The 21,372-nt window shown below is 43.8% G+C and overlaps 1 long non-coding RNA gene across 1 annotated transcript; it reads left to right on the top strand.

Annotated features, from left to right (window-relative positions):
* The first annotated feature begins 3,301 nt into the window (after nt 1–3,301).
* On the top strand, nt 3,302–13,437 carry LOC122927502. Its single transcript, XR_006387789.1, has 3 exons — nt 3,302–3,338; nt 12,880–12,991; nt 13,379–13,437. It is a non-coding gene; the product is annotated as an uncharacterized LOC122927502 (long non-coding RNA).
* The last annotated feature ends 7,935 nt before the right edge of the window (nt 13,438–21,372 follow it).

The following is a 21,372-nucleotide window of genomic DNA, read 5'->3' as shown; positions in this document are numbered from 1 at the left end:
TCGGACTACACTTTTCTCCAGCAGAAGGAACATTATATATACAGTACAGACCAAAAGTTTGGAAACACCTTCTCATTCAAAGAGTTTTCTTTATTTTCATGACTATGAAAATTGTAGATTCACACTGAAGGCATCAAAACTATTAACACATGTGGAATTATATACATAACAAAAAAGTGTGAAACAACTGAAAATATGTCATATTCTAGGTTCTTCAAAGTAGCCACCTTTTGCTTTGATTACTGCTTTGCACACTCTTGGCATTCTCTTGATGAGCTTCAAGAGGTAGTCACCTGAAATGGTCTTCCAACAGTCTTGAAGGAGTTCCCAGAGATGCTTAGCACTTGTTGGCCCTTTTGCCTTCACTCTGCGGTCCAGCTCACCCCAAACCATCTCGATTGGGTTCAGGTCCGGTGACTGTGGAGGCCAGGTCATCTGGCGCAGCACCCCATCACTCTCCTTCATGGTCAAATAGCCCTTACACAGCCTAGAGGTGTGTTTGGGGTCATTGTCCTGTTGAAAAATAAATGATGATCCAACTAAACGCAAACCGGATGGAATAGCATGCCGCTGCAAGATGCTGTGGTAGCCATGCTGGTTCAGTATGCCTTCAATTTTGAATAAATCCCAAACAGCGTCACCAGCAAAGCACCATCACACCTCCTCCTCCATGCTTCACGGTGGGAACCAGGCATGTAGAGTCCATCCGTTCACCTTTTCTGTGTCGCACAAAGACACGGTGGTTAGAACCAAAGATCTCAAAATTGGACTCATCAGACCAAAGCACAGATTTCCACTGGTCTAATGTCCATTCCTTGTGTTCTTTAGCCCGAACAAGTCTCTTCTGCTTGTTGCCTGTCCTTAGCAGTGGTTTCCTAGCAGATATTCTACCATGAAGGCCTGATTCACACAGTCTCCTCCTAACAGTTGTTCTAGAGATGTGTCTGCTGCTAGAACTCTGTGTGGCATTGACCTGGTCTCTAATCTGAGCTGCTGTTAACCTGAGATTTCTGAGGCTGGTGACTTGGATGAACTTATCCTCCGCAGCAGAGGTGACTCTTGGTCTTTCTTTCCTGGGGCGGTCCGCATGTGAGCCAGTTTCTTTGTAGCGCTTGATGGTTTTTGTGACTGCACTTGGGGACACTTTCAAAGTTCTCCCAATTTTTTGGACTGACTGACCTTCATTTCTTAAAGTAATGATGGCCACTCGATTTTCTTTACTTAGCTGCTTTTTTCTTGCCATAACACAAATTCTAACAGTCTATTCAGTAGGACTATCAGCTGTGTATCCATCTGACTTCTCCACAACGCAACTGATGGTCCCAACCCCATTTTTAAGGCAAGAAATCCCACTTATTAAACCTGACAGGGCACACCTGTGAAGTGAAAACCATTTCAGGTGACTACCTCTTGAAGCTCAACAAGACAATGCCAAGAGTGTGCAAAGCAGTAATCAAAGCAAAAGGTGGCTACTTTGAAGAACCTAGAATATGACATATTTTCAGTTGTTTCACACTTTTTTGTTATGTATATAATTCCACATGTGTTAATTCATAGTTTTGATGCCTTCAGTGTGAATCTGCAATTTTCATAGTCATGAAAATAAAGAAAACTCTTTAAATGAGAAGGTGTGTCCAAACTGTTGGTCTGTACTGTAACTAAAACATGAGTGTCCCCAGCAATCAGTTTCCACAAATGCAAATACGAATGGTAAAAGAAAAAATAGTAGAAATAATAAGGTATAAAGCTTAAAGTTCCCAGCAGCACCATCAATAACTCGCTGGGAGTTGTTAGTAGCTAACTCAAATGCCGACTTTCCCGCCAGAGGGACGTTAACGACAACAAACCCCCAGCATGTTAGTGTGAAGCAGGATACTTATCTCCCTCAGGGACTTTGTAAAGTAATTAACACAGAAAAGGGCAATATACAGTATATATACTACAGAGGACAGTATAATATATATATATATATATATATATATATACACACACACACACTACAGAGTGCAGTATACCGTACATATATACTACAGAGGACAGTATACTGTATAGTTATACTACAGAGAACAGTATACTATATATACTACAGAGGACAGTATACTGTGTGTATATATATATTTATATATATATATTTATATATATATATATTTATATATATATACACTACAGAGAAAAGTATACTGCTACAGATGGATCTGGAAAGATTGGAGGCTTGGACAGATAAGTGGCAGATGAGGTTTAACACTGACAAATGTATGGTTATGGACATGGGAAGGAATAATGCAAGTCACCCGTACATACTAAATGGTAAAACACTGGGTAACACTGACATGGAAAAGGACTTACAAATTTTACCATACAGCAAACTTAACTGTAGCAATCAGTGTCAGGCAGCTGCTGTCAAGACCAATAGGATGTAACTGCAGATTGAGCTGGTTACTGCAGTGTTGCTTCTATTCACTTCAATGGGAGAAGTAGTGCCATAACCAGCTCTGACCACTGCACAATGGATGATGCTGTGTGCATGGGACCTTCCTCAGAACAGCTGATCCACAAATGCAGGGTGTCAGACCCCTGCAGATCAGATATTGATCGGTCTTAGGGCATCTAACATATTCTGGAAATTAGTACCCTAACACATCTGACTCTGCAACCTACAACAATGCTACTGCAACTATACTATCATCTGAGGAGCTTCTACCATCACCTACTACCCCCTTCCCTTGTAGACTGAGCCTTGGAATTAATAGGACCTTCAAATAAATATTATTATAGGGAATATGGAGAAGAGCAGTTGTTCTCCTTTTCAAAGCAGGTACTAAAATGTTCAAGGTGGACATATGAAATCACACATATATTTGCAAAATCTAGACACCAATATTCCACGTGAAAGTGTAGCAAACTGATATAACAAGCGCCTTCCAGATCCCAGATGAGTGGAAATAACACTTTTAAACACTAAAGTGCTCAATTAAAACCTTTACTTCTGCTCTATACGCCACAGAAATCTCGCTTACTTAGAATGCCATCTGCATAAAAAATAGTTTCTCGACAGATTGTTGGCACGTTTGAGTTTTATTTGCTTGGCAAGGAGAAATGAAAATGTGTTGAGAAGACGTCAATATCGCCCACCCACTGACATATGAGATGGGAATTGCACTACGTAGCTAGGAAAATATTCTTATCTCAATAAAAAAAAACATACTCATCATCTCATCCATTTGAGCACAAAGAGGCCACCGTGTCCAGCTGGCCAGCATGATGACATCATTATGCGCTGTGTGAAATTTCGCGAAGCAGCCGAATCAAATTTTTCTAAACGTTTCTCGACACTAATGGTGAGTATAAAGCTTCTATTCAGGCTCATGTGTCTCTATGGTTACAGACTACAAACAATTTCTATATGTAGTCTGACCCTGTAGTCATATTACTTCAATCCCTCTTCTTGCTAATCTACAGACAGTAGAACATAGTGCAGAGGGAGGATCTGACTTCAGGATCAGACTACTGACACTGGGGGAGATTTATCAAACTGATGTAAAGGACAACTGGTTTAGATTCCACCTTACATTTTCGAAAGGAGCTCTAAAAAATGACAGTTGAAATCTGATTGGTTGCTATGGACAACTAAGCCAGTTTTCCTTTACAACAGTATTGGTAAATCTACCCAACTGGCTTTATTTGTAGTGTGTAACCAGGGTGCTACATAGGTGTTTATAAGAGCTGCATACATAAAACAGTATAAAAGTTGTAATTAATACTATTTGAAGATTTGCCTTATTATTCATTTTATATTTATTCTAACAACTAGCAGAAGGACCCGGCTTTGCACGGGTATATTTTATCTATTTCATTTAATGTTTGTGTGTGTCATTAAAAGATATCAACAGTATCCCCCATAACAGTGACCTCTACAGCACCCCGCCCCTTTAACAGTGACCTCCAGAGTGGCCTGCCCCCTTAACAGTAACATTCACAGTGCCCTCCCCTTTAACATTCACAGTGCCCTTCCCTTTAACAGCGACCTCCACAGTGGCCGCCCCTTTATTAGTGACCTCCACAGTCACTGTGACATCTCGTTAACAGTGATTTCCACAATAATACGCCCCTTTAGCAGTGACCTCCACATAGCTCCATTCCCTTAAATGTGACCTCCACAACTCCCTTCCCCCTTAATTGTGACCTCTACAGCACCCCTCCCCTTAACACTGACCTCCATAGCAGACTGTCCCCTTAACTATGACCTCCACCATTCCCTGACCCTTAACAGTGACCTCCACAGCTCCCGCCCTTTAACAGTGACCTCCACAGCATTCCTCCCACTTAACAGTGACCTCCACAGCAGCCCATTCCTTTAACAGTGACCTCCACAGTACCCCATCTCCTTAACAGTGATTTCCACAACACCCCGTCCCCTTAACAGTGGCCTCTACAGCAATCTTTCCCTTAACACTGACCTCCATAGCGGACCATCTCCTTAACTGTGACCTCCACAGCAGCCTGCCCCTAGTGTGGCTAGAGGTCCGGTTTTAGGCCGGGCAGTCCGGCTTTCAGACTCCCTGTCCTCCATCTGGCGCAGGGCCTGGATGGACACAGGGATGTCCTTTTGAACAGCTCACTCTAAGACAGCAGCACTGTGCTGTCGGAGTGTGAGCTGCAGGGAGAAAGTCACCCTCCCTCCCACCCCTGCAGCTGACAGAAGTTGATTTTTACCTTCATTTTTTCAATCCTCATAATCTGCAGAGTGGTAGGGGGCATGTCCTAACAGGTCGGGGTGTGGCTTAGTTGGACCTGGGGGCGACGTTTTTAAGTGGCCACCCTATCTGCCCCCTTGACTGCAACCCTAACCTCCACAGCACTCCGCTCCCTTAACAGTGTCTTCCACAGCACCCTGCCCTTTTAAAGTTGACCTACAGCAGTGAAGAAAAATGGCTGGGTTGTTATGAACCTGGTGTAAAACTGTGTGTATGTGGAGACTAAGGGCCTGCAAGCTTCAATAGGCTGATAAGGGTAATGTGACCAGGCTTCTATTGGCTAATGCATTTTTTGGGAATATCTCAGGAACGGTATGTGCTAGAGAGCAGAGACCTGGTCTAAAACCTTCCCGGACACCTGATGTACCTGTGTGCCAAATTCTGTGATTGTAAATGCTATTGTGGGGATTCCTTTATACACACATACACTCAGCTTTATATATTAGATATAAAACAGTTGCTATTCAGAGACTTAGAGAAGAGTGTGAGAGGAGGATAGGAGTGGAAGTAGTATGAACGTAGGTAGTTGTCATGGTTTCACAGTGGCTAAATCCTTCTCCCTCACTGCCTGGTTGAAGTCTCCTGTGGAGAGAAGGTGCAGTTGATTAAGATATCAAGAAGTGCAAGGCTACCAATACTTCCACACATTCTGGAGGCACAAGTCTTAGTAAACAGCTTCAACAAGTTCTTGCTGACTCATGGGTCATCTCGAGTTCCTCTGATATGCAGTACCTTACATACCCATTCCTTACATACTATTCTAGCTGAGGGGTGCTTTTAAATCTATTTTCTTCTGCAATGTCTGCAATTCCTAACTGTGAGGTGCAGACTCCAAAAGCAACAATGCAAGCTGCCACACAAGTAGGAAAGGGCGGTTGGAGACCAAAAATACCCTAACCAGAGCTTTGTGGTCTATTAGCTATAGATGGGCATTACCTCACAGACTAAATACCACACTCCCTCTTTCACCTTCTCAGCAATCCCAGGGGTTCCTTAGCTATATACAGTCTTGGGGATCAACTGAAGTCCTGTTACGGATCAGCGACTGTGAACCCACTATGCCAACTAATCGGTTTGGCATAGCCATAGAGCTAACCCTAAAGGCTTAATTCTGGTGTTTGCCCTGTATTCACCCTTTAACTCCTACATAGGCATTTGGACTTTGCTTCAGGATAGAAACCACCCCACTACCTCCTAGGATAGTCCCCATGTAGTGGGCAGCTGATCCACCAGGTCAGAGACTTCTGTGCCAGCACCAGGAGCTCTAGCTATAGATAATGCACCAAAAATACAGGAAAACAGCAGGTACATGCGTGAATGCTGGTTTTAGAGATTCAGGGAAAGTGAAGCACACAAGGCAAGTAGACTGGGGACTTGACTGGAGCACAGGCAGAGAAGACAGACTGGGTTAACTTTAAAATGAACTGAACTTGCATTTGAAAGTGTAGGAGCACACGGGCAGGATGGAAACAGAACTTGGAGCACAACAGGAACACAGGCAGGAAATAACACAGGATAAATGCAGGGAAATCACAATAGCACTTGACCATCAAACACCTTTGCTGGTCACCATGGAACCTGCAGGTTAGACATACTGCCTGTACATTAAAATGATGCCTGGATGGAGATCTGTTTCGCCGTTCCAGAGAAAACTGTTTTCAATATGTAAATGAGGGCTACATTCAAGGTGTGGGCACCTGAGGGGCTAGGGCCAGGCCCTCAGTCCGCCGAAATCGTAATTTACACATAGAAGAAAACAGTTTTCTCTGGAATGGCAAAACCTACCAGATAGTATGTCTGGTTAAAAGGGGTTGATCCTGGTGACAGGGGCTCTTTAAGTATCCTTTAACATCCCAGTTTAAATTTTCTTTTTTTTGGCCTTTACTATGAGGAATAACAGATAAGCCGTGTGTCGCAGTGCGCTCCATATGATGCAGACTGCATTCTTTGCCATATGCTGCAAGTCACATTGGCAGTTTAATATCTGCAGAGTCTGCCTTTAACACACAGAGCAGATGTGATTTTTAATGGTAATTGATGAAACCACATAATCTTTACCATCCACCTCTATCTCTATCCCACCTTATGTGTGTATATTGTTCATAACTGTCTCTTAATGGGCGAATATGCATCAACTCTATTAGCATTCAGCCATCTTGGAATTTCCTTTGCTTTCCCAGTTTTTTATTATGCCTTTTCTGTTTCATCTTCTTTCCAAAGCTACTGTATATGCTGTTTTTCGGACTGTAGGGCACACATTCAGAATAAGATCCACCCAATAGAAAGAAAGATGGTCCAGCTTCACTGAAAAATACTTGAGGCTTTATTCAATCCCGTGCAGATAAAAACCAACATACAGCAATGCAGAAAATCGACCGGTTTCGGATCACTGTAGATGCGGATCCTTAGTCATGATGTGCATCAGTGGGAAGTGAGGTCGAGACTAAATAGTGAACCACCAAACACAGGTGATCACAATCAGGTACAGGACACACCTCCTGATGACATCCTTCACAGATAAAATGCATAGTAATTACAACATGCCAAAAAACATTGAAAAATAAGATAAATTTACAAATTGCAATGATAAAAAATAAGATGAGTAAACATATTAGTAATGTAAGATAGTATCATGACGCCTGTTCAATCCTGATGGTATCCGTGAGCCTAATTTGAAAATCCAAAAGCACTCACGATTGAGCAACTTTTTCTTGTGATCACCGCCTCTGTTTGGTCTGTTAACCTTTCCACTCCTTGTACTGACATGCTATCTGTATTACCATCATGGACCGCAGCAAAATGCAGACTAGCGGCAGAAACATTTTTTATTTTAGCATGAGGTACATCAGAGATGTGACGGCAAATTCGAATTTTCAAACAGTTGGATGTGCACCCGACGTGCTGTAAATTACACAGAGAGCATGTTATGCAGTATACCACATATGTGGTGTTGCAATTGATGTATTGCTGAATAGTATGAGTGGTGTGGTTACTTGTAGACACAATATGCGAGCCCATCCTCATATATGAGCAACATGTACATCTTTTATGCCATCATTTAAAATTACCTATGTTTCTCAGCCAAGTAGGCTGGGAGCCAGGTTTGTCCTGGTATAGAGAGGGGCTCACCATATTTGCTAAGGTAACAGCACGTCGGGCAACACATCTAACACCGCTTTTTACAACGTCACCCCACGCTTGGTCATATTTGAGAAGATGAAGATGTCTTTTGACAATATTACATATTTGTGAATATTCACAGCTATAACTCGTGGAGAAAGTAACTTGCTTCTCTTTATGACCAAGCCTGGGCATTTTGTTGGGAAAAATTAAATTATCCCGAGACATGGTAGAAACCATATTCTTTGATCGGTCTAAAAGTCTGCTGGGATAATTCCTGGCTAGGAGACGAGTGGTGACAGTATTCATTTCTTCAATGCAAGTTTCACTAGAGGAACAATTGCGCAAAGCGCGAATGTATTCACCCCTAGGGATATTATGGACAGTGTGTGCAGGGTGACAGGATCCCGCATCCTGTTGCCCGACGTGCTGTTACTTTAGCAAATATGGTGAGCCCCTCTCTATACCAGGACAAACCTGGCTCCCAGCCCACTTGGCTGAGAAACTCCAAAACCAGGAGTGAATTCAAAAGAGAGAAGTTGTATCTGTCTTCCAAAACTGCATCAGGAAACCTGACTGTGTGACCCTAACCTAAGGACGTCTTCTCCACAAGCTTTACAAAGTAGGCTGTGTGAAATTAGCCCAAGGATCATGCTCAAAAATTGACCAAGTCCTCTTGTCCTGGATTGTAAGTAGTGTAATAGTTTTAAACTCTGCCAGAATGGGGACTCTTCATATCTAGAGATGCCACTGGATGCACTCAAGATCAGAGAGTGGAAAAATAAATTTGGGGTGCTAATGGTAGACTACTTAGGCTGATGGACAAGGTGACAGTGAGTGATAGTGCAGCATATAAGGCTTGAAAAGGGGTGACCCTAATGGTGATGGCATGATGGTCAGAGCTGGAGGACTGGGTTGGAGCTTTGGATTGTCCTGTGTGTGAAAGGGTAATTTCCAAAAACTTGCATTCACTGGGATAAAAGAATGCCATGAGAATGCTCTGGTCTCCAGCTATCCTTCTAGTCTTTTTCAGATTGAAGGGACGCGAATACGCGTAGGACTGTACAGGGTGGCGTTGCTGTCCACATATGGAAGTCCAGTCGGGGGGAACATATGACTCATGTGCCTTGAATGCCCTCATCTATAGGATATGACGATCAGCCAGCGCTTTTATAGGAAACTAATAAAAAATGCATAGCTTGCAATCAGCTATTACTAAATGAGACATCTGGAAAACAACTGGTCTGCTCGTTAACTTGTCTTGTGGTCCCCTATAACAAGAGACAATGGAAAGTTGGACAGCAGCTCCACCCCATATAATGACCCACTGGATCACTGGAAAAGGGTTGACTTTGCAGTGGATCGCTGCTAAAGAGAGCTAGAGCCAAAACACTTTTATAGTAAACATATTTTCCCTTTTCTTGGGCATTGTATATCCCAAACATTTGAGTATAGACATCAAATAGTTAAAAATGGCAGTCTTAGTGCAGTTGCTTGGGTGATAAACTGCCTCCCGCCTCCTCCTTTGCTGAGCAGGCCTAGAGGAAGGACGTGTTTAAGCTGCTGAGAGCTAGGCCTAGTGCAGGGAACCTTCATCGCTTAGACTGAAACCCGCCAGAGAAGAAACTGAATGACTACTCCATGAGAGATAGAACAGACATTTTACAGAACGTTGATAACCACTTGCTGGACAGACAGTAAGGTGTTGCATGTTTATGGCAATAGACTTTAGTGTATGTGTGAAGGGTTAATTGCTTCTGGCAACCAGTTCTAAAATCTGCACCCCGTGGCCTGTGTATTGCAGAAAGAGTTGATGATAATGGAATTGCTATGACTAAAGGTGCTTAAGCCACTCGAAAAGCATAAATCCTGGCAATTATATATATTTTTTCTATGTCTCCTACATCAGCCACCGTGGAGGAACTACAACCATCCTCATTGCCACCACCACTCCCATCATCTCTAGCCACCATGCCAACCCCTGTGGGCTGGCGTGCAGCGCCATACTCTTTTATGACTTCTTATTTGTGATATATGGCATATCGTTTACAGGGAGTGCAGAATTATTAGGCAAGTTGTATTTTTGAGGATTAATTTTATTATTGAACAACAACCATGTTCTCAATGAACCCAAAAAACTCATTAATATCAAAGCTGAATATTTTTGGAAGTAGTTTTTAGTTTGTTTTTAGTTTTAGCTATTTTAGGGGGATATCTGTGTGTGCAGGTGACTATTACTGTGCATAATTATTAGGCAACTTAACAAAAAACAAATATATACCCATTTCAATTATTTATTTTTACCAGTGAAACCAATATAACATCTCAACATTCACAAATATACATTTCTGACATTCAAAAACAAAACAAAAACAAATCAGTGACCAATATAGCCACCTTTCTTTGCAAGGACACTCAAAAGCCTGCCATCCATGGATTCTGTCAGTGTTTTGATCTGTTCACCATCAACATTGCGTGCAGCAGCAACCACAGCCTCCCAGACACTGTTCAGAGAGGTGTACTGTATTCCCTCCTTGTAAATCTCACATTTGATGATGGACCACAGGTTCTCAATGGGGTTCAGATCAGGTGAACAAGGAGGCCATGTCATTAGATTTTCTTCTTTTATACCCTTTCTTGCCAGCCACGCTGTGGAGTACTTGGACGCGTGTGATGGAGCATTGTCCTGCATGAAAATCATGTTTTTCTTGAAGGATGCAGACTTCTTCCTGTACCACTGCTTGAAGAAGGTGTCTTCCAGAAACTGGAAGTAGGACTGGGAGTTGAGCTTAACTCCATCCTCAACCCAAAAAGGCCCCACAAGCTCATCTTTGATGATACCAGCCCAAACCAGTACTCCACCTCCACCTTGCTGGCGTCTGAGTCGGACTGGAGCTCTCTGCCCTTTACCAATCCAGCCACGGGCCCATCCATCTGGCCCATCAAGACTCACTCTCATTTCATCAGTCCATAAAACCTTAGAAAAATCAGTCTTGAGATATTTCTTGGCCCAGTCTTGACGTTTCAGCTTGTGTGTCTTGTTCAGTGGTGGTCGTCTTTCAGCCTTTCTTACCTTGGCCATGTCTCTGAGTATTGCACACCTTGTGCTTTTGGGCACTCCAGTGATGTTGCAGCTCTGAAATATGGCCAATCTGGTGGAAAGTGGCATCTTGACAGCTGCACGCTTGACTTTTCTCAGTTCATGGGCAGTTATTTTGCGCCTTGGTTTTTCCACACGCTTCTTGCGACCCTGTTGACTATTTTGAATGAAACACTTGATTGTTCGATGATCACGCTTCAGGAGCTTTGCAATTTTAAGAGTGCTGCATCCCTCTGCAAGATATCTCACTATTTTTGACTTTTCTGAGCCTGTCAAGTCCTTCTTTTGACCCATTTTGCCAAAGGAAAGGAAGTTGCCTAATAATTATACACACCTGATATAGGGTGTTGATGTCATTAGACCACACCCCTTCTCATTACAGAGATGCACATCACCTAATATGCTTAATTGGTAGTAGGCTTTCGAGCCTATACAGCTTGGAGTAAGACAACATGCATAAAGAGGATGATGTGGTCAAAATACTCATTTGCCTAATAATTCTGCACTCCCTATAGACTGTAAGCTTACTTTTATCATGTGTTTTATAGTCCAGACAATACAGTATATTCTTTTCCCTTCCCACTTCATTCTTTGTAAATTTAATCTCAGCATCCCCCGCACGCACTCATTTCCCCTGTACGCTGCTCTCGGATGCATTCTGAATGATAGATATCACACACACAATGTTGCAAATCCCCAGATCGACAATCTTTTCTTATATACATCGGCTTGTCGCTTTTGTTGGCCGCCCTATGGGACGGTGACAATCCAGTTGGTAGATTGAAGCCATTTGTCTTCTGCCTCTCAACCTCTCCTGACTCCCTCTAATCTTTGACAGCCTCATATACGAGGGCAGAATTCTTATTCCCTCTAAGAAGAGGTGCTCACACCGAGATTCAGGTCTGAAAAGAAGCCAAAACCAATAGCCATTAATATATTGCAGCACTCTTTCTAATGGTTACTTGATAATTGGCCGTTCTGTTCAGAAAGGGCAGCAGTGCAGATTCTGCGGCTTGTTAAATGGAGAGTCGATTCGAGAGAGCAGTAGGACGTAGATGATAGATATGTGGTTAACGGAGGCATGATCGGAATGTAAAAACAGCAACGGTAATAGATTCCTGCATGAAGCCAATAATATCAATATATACACAGATCACATACACAGCACTTGTGTTTCCAGGAAATATCTTCACTTCAGATTTAATAGTTATTATATATGTGGTGTGCGTAGGATGGAGATAACGTCATCAGACACAATTCTGCTTTATGTGCAGCTACATTCTAGACATAACTTTTTATCATACGAGTCATAATATTATGTATGATTGTGGTTTTATTCGGAGTCGGAGAAGTGGATTTCTTTCAGAGGATGGCAGAACAAGGGGCACAGAAAGGTCAGCAGAAACAGGAGATAGAGCATGGAAAATATTGGGAACTATGTAAAGAGGTATCTCTCAGGGAAAAAAAAAACATGTTTATAGTGCCTTCTTCTAGAAGTGGCTCCCTATGAGTCAAAGTCTGACTTTTTAACAAGCATTGGAAGATGGCAAGAGAAAATAGCCAAGCCAAATATCTATCCATAGACAGCTGTTTCAGGAGGCTTGTTCCTCATCAGCTGGCTGAGTGTGATGCTGCAGTACCCCAGAGCAGGGGTAATGTTATCAAATGTTATGCTATGTATTGTCATGTTATGTATTATGGCCACTATAGCCATGGATGGATGGCACACCCTGAGTTCACAATCCTGTCCCAGCCCTTGAAGGTTGTTTCAAGTGGTGTCTTGCTCCACCCCAGCTCTATATAGTGTACAGTTAGCGTTCAAAAAGGAAGGAAGCAGTGACCAATGCTCCCTCTTTTTAGGCCCATATAGCTTAATTGACTAACCGATCTCTGTGTTAATTACAGCAAGAAAGAGAGAGAAAGAGGAGAACTTGGAATCTAGAGAACATGGCCAAGAGTCAGTAAGGTATCAGCCATTGAAGACAATACAGACTTTACTGCCATGGAGGGATTACTGGTAAGACACACTACACACTTCAGGAATGACCCAAATAGTTGTATCATTCAACCAGAGGTTTAATAGGGGTCTGATCTGAGGTCTGAAACTGGGGTCTGATCTGATGATATGATATGGGGGGGGGGGGGTCTGATCTGAGGTCTCAAATGGGGGTCTGATCTGAAAGGTAAGCGGGTAATTTTTGTACTGGCACACAATATAAGAGGGTAATTTATGTACTGGCGCACTACCTGTGTGGTACCAGTATTTTCAAAGGGACTGTTTCTGCAGTATAGCATTGGGTACCACAGTGGACACAGTATTGGGGGTGGCAGGATGAGATGTTCTGACGGTGGAAGAATGATGGAAAAGTAGGAAACTAAGATGTCTGTTTGTTAAACTCTACAGAGCAAAGATATGGCTGAAAAAAATCATCATGGTGGTCTGGTCTGAAAGGAGAAGAAGAGGAAAGAGAATGTCTACAAGTGTTGGACGAACATTGGCCAGGATGTTTCGCAAACGCGCGTTCTTGATCAAATGTTCACGAACCGCGCGTTCGTGGCAGGCCCCATTTACTTCATTGACAGGCAAACCTGAAAAAACTTCAGGTCATGTTTGTAGCCACCAAATACTTACTAGAAGTGCACAAATAATCCCACAACATGGACAGTGACATACCAGAGGGGGATCAATGGCAAAAATTCCCACAAAAAATATGTATTTTAATCAGGGGCCATTTTTATTTGTCTTAAAGGAAAACTCTCAAAAATGTGCCCTGCTGGAGCCTAGAACATTTTTATTTTAGGCCACAGGAGTATGGGCCCCAAAAATTAGGCATTCACCTCACACAAAAGAACAAGTGATTATGTGGCTGGGGATACATTAGGCGGTCAGTGGATAACAAGTTTACGTAGGCCAGTGGAGTACAGGCCCCAAATAGGCATTCACCGGACAGAAAAGAACAAGTGATTATGTGCTGGAGGTATATTAGCCGGTCAGTCGATAACAATTTTACTGTAGGCCAGTACAGAACCTAAAAAATATGCATTCACATGACAGAAAAGAACAAGTGATTATGTGTCACCGCCACTTCTGTGAGAAGGTCTGTTAGATGTTCTTCTCTACCTGCATGACGTTCTTTGTTTTGGTTTCACTTTGTCACCTCCTTTCCTTCTCCCAGCTGTCACCTATTTACACTAATTGTCTCCCTGTATATTCCCTCCCATACTGCCTCACTTTGCGGTTTATACTTCTTCCTGGATTGTGTTCACTGCTGGAGCCTGCGTCCGCTGATTCCTCAGATAAGTCTGTTTTCTTTATTTGTGTTTCCTTGCTGGCTTGATTCTAGGTGACCCTGACTCCGTCCGTATTAAGTGCAGGGAGCCGGTGGTTGTGTCCCCTCACTATTATAGGGCTTTCAGGTGTCACATAGTATTAGGTACGAGGGCATGCAATTGTCTACCATAAAGACCTTTGCATGGGTATAGCAGTCAGGGAGAGCTCTAGGGGTTTAATAGGGCTCACCCATATGCTCTTTAGTTTGGGATCAAGCTAGTCGGATGTTTATTTATAAGTTCCAGCTTTCTGCAACACCATCCGTGACATTTTAAACCGCCCTAACTGTCTTAACCACCTCAACCCCCCTAGCTAAAACCCCCTTAATGACCAGGCCACTTTTTACACTTCTGCACTACACTACTTTCACCGTTTATTGCTCGGTCATGCAACTTACCACCCAAATGAATTTTACCTCCTTTTCTTCTCACTAATAGAGTTTTCATTTGGTGGTATTTCATTGCTGCTGACATTTTTACATTTTTTTGTTATTAATCGAAATATAACGATTTTTTTGCAAAAAAATGACTTTTCACTTTCAGTTGTAAAATTTTGCAAAAAAAAGACATCCATATATAAATTTTTCGCTAAATTTATTGTTTTACATGTCTTTGATAAAAAAAAATATGGTTTGGGTAAAAAAAAATGGTTTGGGTAAAAGTTATAGCGTTTACAAACTATGGTACAAAAATGTGAATTTCCACTTTTTAAAGCAGCTCTGACTTTCTGAGCACCTGTCATGTTTCCTGAGGTTCTACAATGCCCAGACAGTAGAAAACCCCCAAAAATGACCCCATTCGGAAAGTAGACACCCTAAGGCATTCGCTGATGGGCATAGTGAGTTCATAGAACTTTTTATTTTTTGTCACAAGTTAGCGGAAAATTATGATTTTTTTTTCTTACAAACTCTCATATTCCACTAACTTGTGACAAAAAATAAAAACTTCCATGAACTCACTATGCCCATCATGAAATACCTTGGGGTGTCTTCTTTCCAAACTGGGGTCACTTGTGGGGTAGTTATACTGCCCTGGCATTTTAGGGGCCCAAATGCGTGAAAAGTAGTTTGAAATCAAAATCTGTAAAAAAAATGGCCTGTGAAATCAGAAAGGTGCTCTTTGGAATGTGGGCCCATTTGCCCACTAGGCTGCAAAAAAGTGTCACACATGTGGTATCGCCGTACTCAGGAGAAGTTGGGTAATGTGTTTTGGGGTGTATTTTTACATATACCCATGCTGGGTTTGATAAATATCTTGATCAAATGCCAACTTTGTATAAAAAAATGGGAAAAGTTGTCTTTTGCCGAGATATTTCTCTCACCCAACATGGGCATATGTAAAATGACACCCCAAAACACATTCCCCAACTTCTCCTGAGTACGGCGATACCACATGTGTGACACTTTTTTGCAGCCTAGGGGCGCAAAGAAGCCCAAATTCCTTTTAGGAGGGCATTTTTAGACATTTGGATCCCAGACTTCTTCTCACGCTTTAGGGCCCCTAAAAAGCCAGGGCAGTATAAATACCCCACATGTGACCCCATTTTGGAAAGAAGAAACCCCAAGGTATTCAATGAGGGGTATGCCGAGTTCATAGAAAAAAAATATTTGGGCACAAGTTAGCGGAAATTGATTATTTCTTGTTTTTTCTCACAAAATCTCCCTTTCCGCTAACTTGAGACCAAAATTTCAATCTTTCATGGACTCAATATGCACCTCAGCGAATACCTTGGGGTGTCTTCTTTCCAAAATTGTGTTATTTGTGGGGTGTTTGCACTGCCCTGGCATTTGAGGGTCTCCGCAATCATTACATGTATAACCAGCATTAGGAGTTTCTGCTATTCTCCTTATATTGAGCATACGGGTAATGAGATTTTTTTTTTCCGTTCAGCCTCTGGGCTGAAAGAAAAAATGAACGGCACAGATTTCTTCATTCGCATCAATCAATGTGGATGAAAAAATCTCTGCCAAAAAAAAGAAAAGAGGGGAAAGGCGTCTGCCAGGACATAGGAGCTCCGCCCAACATTCATACCCACTTAGCTCGTATGCCCTGGCAAACACGATTTCTCCATTCACATCAATCGATGTGGATGAATAAATCATTGCCGGGATTTTTTTTTTTTTTATATATATACAAAGTGTTTGCCAAAGCATATGAACACCGCCACCTCCTCAGCTCATATGCCTCGGCAAACGTATCTTTTACTGCAGAGGAGAAATCTCGTCTTGCAGCGCCGCATACACCGACTTGTGTGTAATCTGACAGCAGCCCAATGCTTCTGTCAGAATGCACATCAGTGCTGCAGCTAGTCGATCGGTTGGTCCACCTGGAAGGTAAAAAAAACAAAACAAAAAAGAAAAAACCAGGCCGCAACGCAATAAATTTTATTAACTTTATAATAACTTTAGAACAGAACATATAAACTTTATTTAACTTTTGAAACTAAACGTTAACATTTTTGCTTACTGGTGTTTTTTTTTGTTTTGTTTTTTTTGCCTTTATAGGACAAACCTCTCCTTCCCCATGGGACAATGTGCAAAGCGCAAATCGCCCAAAGATGTGGCGAAGTGCATTATGCACTTTGTCCCAGGTGAAAGGAGAGGTTTGCAGCAGCTCTGTGTGTGAATGGGCCCTAATAGCCCTGTGTGCCTGTCCTGGTGAGATGTGATCCCTATGCTAAGTGTACCTGTGTGTGGTACTTCCGGAAACACTCTCCAAAGCATAGGGCAGGGTGGTCAGGGCAGTCAGAACAGAAATAGCGGGTGTCACGCCTTATTCCACTCCTGCTACAGACACAACATCTTTTCCGGGGTGACGGTTGGGTTGAGGTACCAGGAACGACACTGGGGAAATGTCGCTCGTGTAGACCGCTAACTACACTGGTGGATGGGGCCACGGAACCTCCTGGATACAGGAGGTTCTCGATGATCTCTTCCTGAAATTTGAGGAAGGATCGTGTTCTCCCAGCCTTACTGTAAAGAACAAAACTATTATACAGAGCCAATTGAATTAAATATACAGACACCTTCTTATACCAGCGTCTGGTGCGTCGGGAAACTAAATACGAAGACAACATCTGGTAATTGAAGTCCACCCCTCCCATGAGCAAATTATAGTCGTGGACCGAGAGGGGCTTTTCAATGACTCTGGTTGCTCGCTCAATTTGGATTGTCGTGTCTGCGTGAATGGAGGAGAGCATGTAAACGTCACGCTTGTCTCTCCATTTCACCGCGAGCAGTTCTTCGTTACACAAGGAAGCCCTCTCCCCCCTTGCAAGACGGGTGGTAACGAGCCGTTGGGGGAAGCCCGCGCGACTAGTTCACGCGGTGCCACAGCAGCCAATCTGTTCTAGAAACAAATGCCTGAAGAGGGCCACACTTGTGTAGAAATTGTCCACATAAAGATGGTACCCCTTGCCAAATAAGGGTGACACTAAGTCCCAGACTGTCTTCCCACTGCTCCCCAGGTAGTCAGGGCAACCGACCGGCTCCAGGGTCTGATCTTTTCCCTCATAGATTCGAAATTTGTGGGTATAGCCTGTGGCCCTTTCCCAGAGCTTATACAATTTGACCCCATACCGGGCACGCTTGCTTGGGATGTGTTGTTTGAAGCCAAGGCGCCCGGCAAAATGTATTAGGGACTCGTCTACGCAGATGTTTTGCTCAGGGGTATACAAAGCTGCAAATTTCTGGTTGAAGTGGTCTATGGGGGCCTAATTTTGTGGAGCTGGTCAAAAGCTGGGTGGCCACTGGGACGGGAGGTGGTGTTATCACTAAAGTGCAGGTAACGCAGGATGGCCTCAAATCGTGCCCTGGACATGGCAGCAGAGAACATGGGCATGTGATGAATTGGGTTCGTGGACCAATATGACCGCAATTCATGCTTTTTGGTTAGACCCATGTTGAGGTGAAGGCCCAGAAATGTTTTTAATTCGGAAACTTGGACTGGTTTCCACTGGAAAGGCTGGGCATAAAAGCTTCCCGGGTTGGCGGATATAAATTGAGTTTGTTTCTGCCACAACTAAGTCCAAGAGCTCCGCAGTCAAGAACAGCTCAAAAAAATCCCATGGCCGAACCGATCTGAGCTGTCTCAACCCGAACTCCAGACTGGGCGGTGAAAGGGGGAACTAATGGTGCGGCTGAAGTTGGGGGCTGCCAATCAGGATTTGCCAGCACCTCAGGGAATCTAGGAGGTCTACGGGCCTGTCTGTGCGGTGGCTGCGACGGGGTAACTAATGCACGTGCCACCGTACCAGCTTCAACTGCCCTTCTGGTGCTCGCCACTTCACCATGTTGTACGGCAGTGCTGGTACTAGGTCCAGGGAGGGCTGCGCTGCTGGTTTATGCCTCACCACGTAATCCGACAGCGCCAGCCCCACTCTGCTACCCTTGAAGCGGATCCTGCGCAACCTGTGGTCTAGCAACACGGGGCCGGGTACGCCTGGTGGTATCAGGGACCTCAACCTCCTCGTCCGAACTTTGAGTCAGACTGCCACTGCTTTCTACAGGTTCATATTCTGACCCGCTAGATTCGTCAGATGAGGGTTCCCATTCCTCATCTGACTGGGTCAGAAGCCTGTAGGCCTCTTCAGAAGAATACCCCCTGTTTGACATTTGGGCAACTAAATTTAGGGGTATTCCCTGAGACTACCCAAGAAAAAAAGCAAGCCTGTCTTACAAATGGGAGGCTAGCAAGGTACCGGAGGCCGCGGCGGTTGATAAAAAATATCAAAACGGATTTTTCGCCGCAGCGCTTGTAAAGTGAATGTGCAGTGATCAGGCCTGATCGGGCAAACACTGCGTTTTGGGTGGAGGGCGAACTAAGGTGACACTAATACTATTATAGATCTGACTGTGATCAGTTTTGATCACTTACAGATACTATAAAAGTACAAGTGCTGATTAGCGATACGCTTTTATTGTTGAGGTGAACGCTTCTGAGGTGTGTGTGGGTCTTATCTCAGGGTCCCTCTCCTGCCAAATTGCGACCGTGTGCCTTTTTCTCAAGGAAACTCTCCTCTGCAGAGAGAAATTACGATGTGGGAGATAGGGAGTTGTTGGCCATCAAATTAGCTTTTGAGGAATGGCGCCATTGGTTAGAGGGAGCCAGACACCCTATTACAGTGTTTACCGACCGTAAGAATCTGGCCTACTTGGAATCGGCCAAGCGTCTGAACCTGAGACAGGCCAGATGGTCTTTGTTCTTTTCTAGGTTTAATTTTGTTGCTACGTTCCGCCCTGGGGTTAAAAATGTGAAGGCGGATGCCCTGTCACGTTGTTTTCTGGGAGGGGGGAACTTTGAAGACCCGGGTCCCATTTTGGCTGAAGGGGTGGTCGTCTCTGCTCTTTATGATGATTTGGAGCAGAGTTTCAGGCAGCCCAGGCAGAGGCTTTGTCCCTCTGGGAGGTTGTTTGTGCCTCTTGCTTTACGACACAAGGTTTTTAAGGAGCACCACAATACTGTCCTTGCTGGGCACCCGGTGAGCAGAGCCACAGTGGATTTCATTGCTCAGAGATTCTGGTGGCCAGCTGTTCATAAGAAGGTTGAAGGGTTTTGTGGCAGCCTGCGAGACCTGCGCTTGTGCCAAGGTCCCTCATCCACGGCCATCGGGTTCTCTCCTCCTGTTACCCATTCCTTCCCATCCTTGGACGCATCTGTCCATGGACTTCATTACGGACCTGCCTCATTCCTCGGGGAAGACTGTGATTCTGGTAGTGCGCATTTCAATCCCTTTCCTGGGTTACCTAATGCTAAGACGCTGGCACAAGCGTTTGTTGATCACATTGTTAAATTGCATGGCATTCCTTCAGACATCGTTTCTGATAGGGGCACGCAATTTGTTTCCAGATTCTGGAAGGGCTTCTGTTCTCGCTTGGGGGTTCGGTTATCGTTCTCTTCTGCTTTTCACCCGCAGTCGAATGGTCAGACCGAACGCGTAAATCAGAATTTGGAGACATATCTGCGCTGTTTTGTGGCGGAGAATCAGGAGGATTGGTGTTCTTTTTTGTCCCTTGCTGAGTTTGCTTTAAATAACTGTCGCCAGGAGCCCTCTGATAAGTCACCATTTTTTGGTGCATATGGGTTTTATCCACAGTTTGGGACATTCTCTGGAGAGGGGTCTTCTGGTTTACCTGATGAGGAGAGATTTTCCTCGTCTTTGTCATTTATTTGGCAAAAGATTCAGGGTAATCTGAAGAGGATGAGTGAGAGATATAAGCGTGTGGCGGATAAGAGACGTGTGCCTGGTCTGGACCAGAATATGGGTGATCTATTGTGGTTGTCTACAAAGAATATCAAACTGAAGGTTCCCTCCTGGAAGTTGGGTCCTAAGTTTATTGGGCCTTACAAGATTTTGTCTGTCATCAATCCCGTGGCCTTCCATCTTGATCTTCCTCAGACTTGGTCCCTATTAAACCTTAAAGGTCCCTATTAAAACCTTATGTCCAACCCACTGTACCCTTCACTTTGTCTTCTGCTCTGATTGTTGTTGATGGTAATCTTGAATTTCAGGTCTCTAGGATTGTGGATTCTTGCATTATACACGGTTCTCTCCAGTACCTTGTTCATTGGGGGGGGTTATGGTCCTGAGGAGAGGATGTGGGTCCCAGTGGCGGACATTAAGGCCACTCGTCTCATCAGGACATTCCATAGGTCTCATCCTAAGAAGGTGGGCTCTGAGTGTCCGGAGTCCACCCGTAGAGGGAGGGGTACTGTCACCCCCTCCTCTGTGAGAAGGTCTGTTAGATGTTCTTCTCTACCTGCATGATGTTCTTTGTTTTGGTTTCACTTTGTCATCTCCTTTCCTACTCCCAGCTGTCACCTATTTACACTAATTGTCTCCCTTTATATTCCCTCCCATACTGCCTCACTTTGCGGTTTATACTTCTTCCTGGATTGTGTTCACTGCTGGACCCTGCGTCTGCTGATTCCTTAGATAAGTCTATTTTCTTTATTTGTGTTTCCTTGCTGGCTTGATTCTAGGTGACCCTGACTCTGTCCGTATTAAGTGCAGGGAGCCGGTGGTCGTGTTCACTCACTATTATAGGGTTTTCAGGTGTCACATAGTAT

Source organism: Bufo gargarizans, chromosome 2 (assembly GCF_014858855.1).
Source record: "Bufo gargarizans isolate SCDJY-AF-19 chromosome 2, ASM1485885v1, whole genome shotgun sequence".
Classification (NCBI taxonomy): Eukaryota; Metazoa; Chordata; class Amphibia; order Anura; family Bufonidae; genus Bufo; species Bufo gargarizans.
Note: the sequence above shows the minus strand (reverse complement) of the source record. Positions and strands in the feature narration are given on the sequence as shown.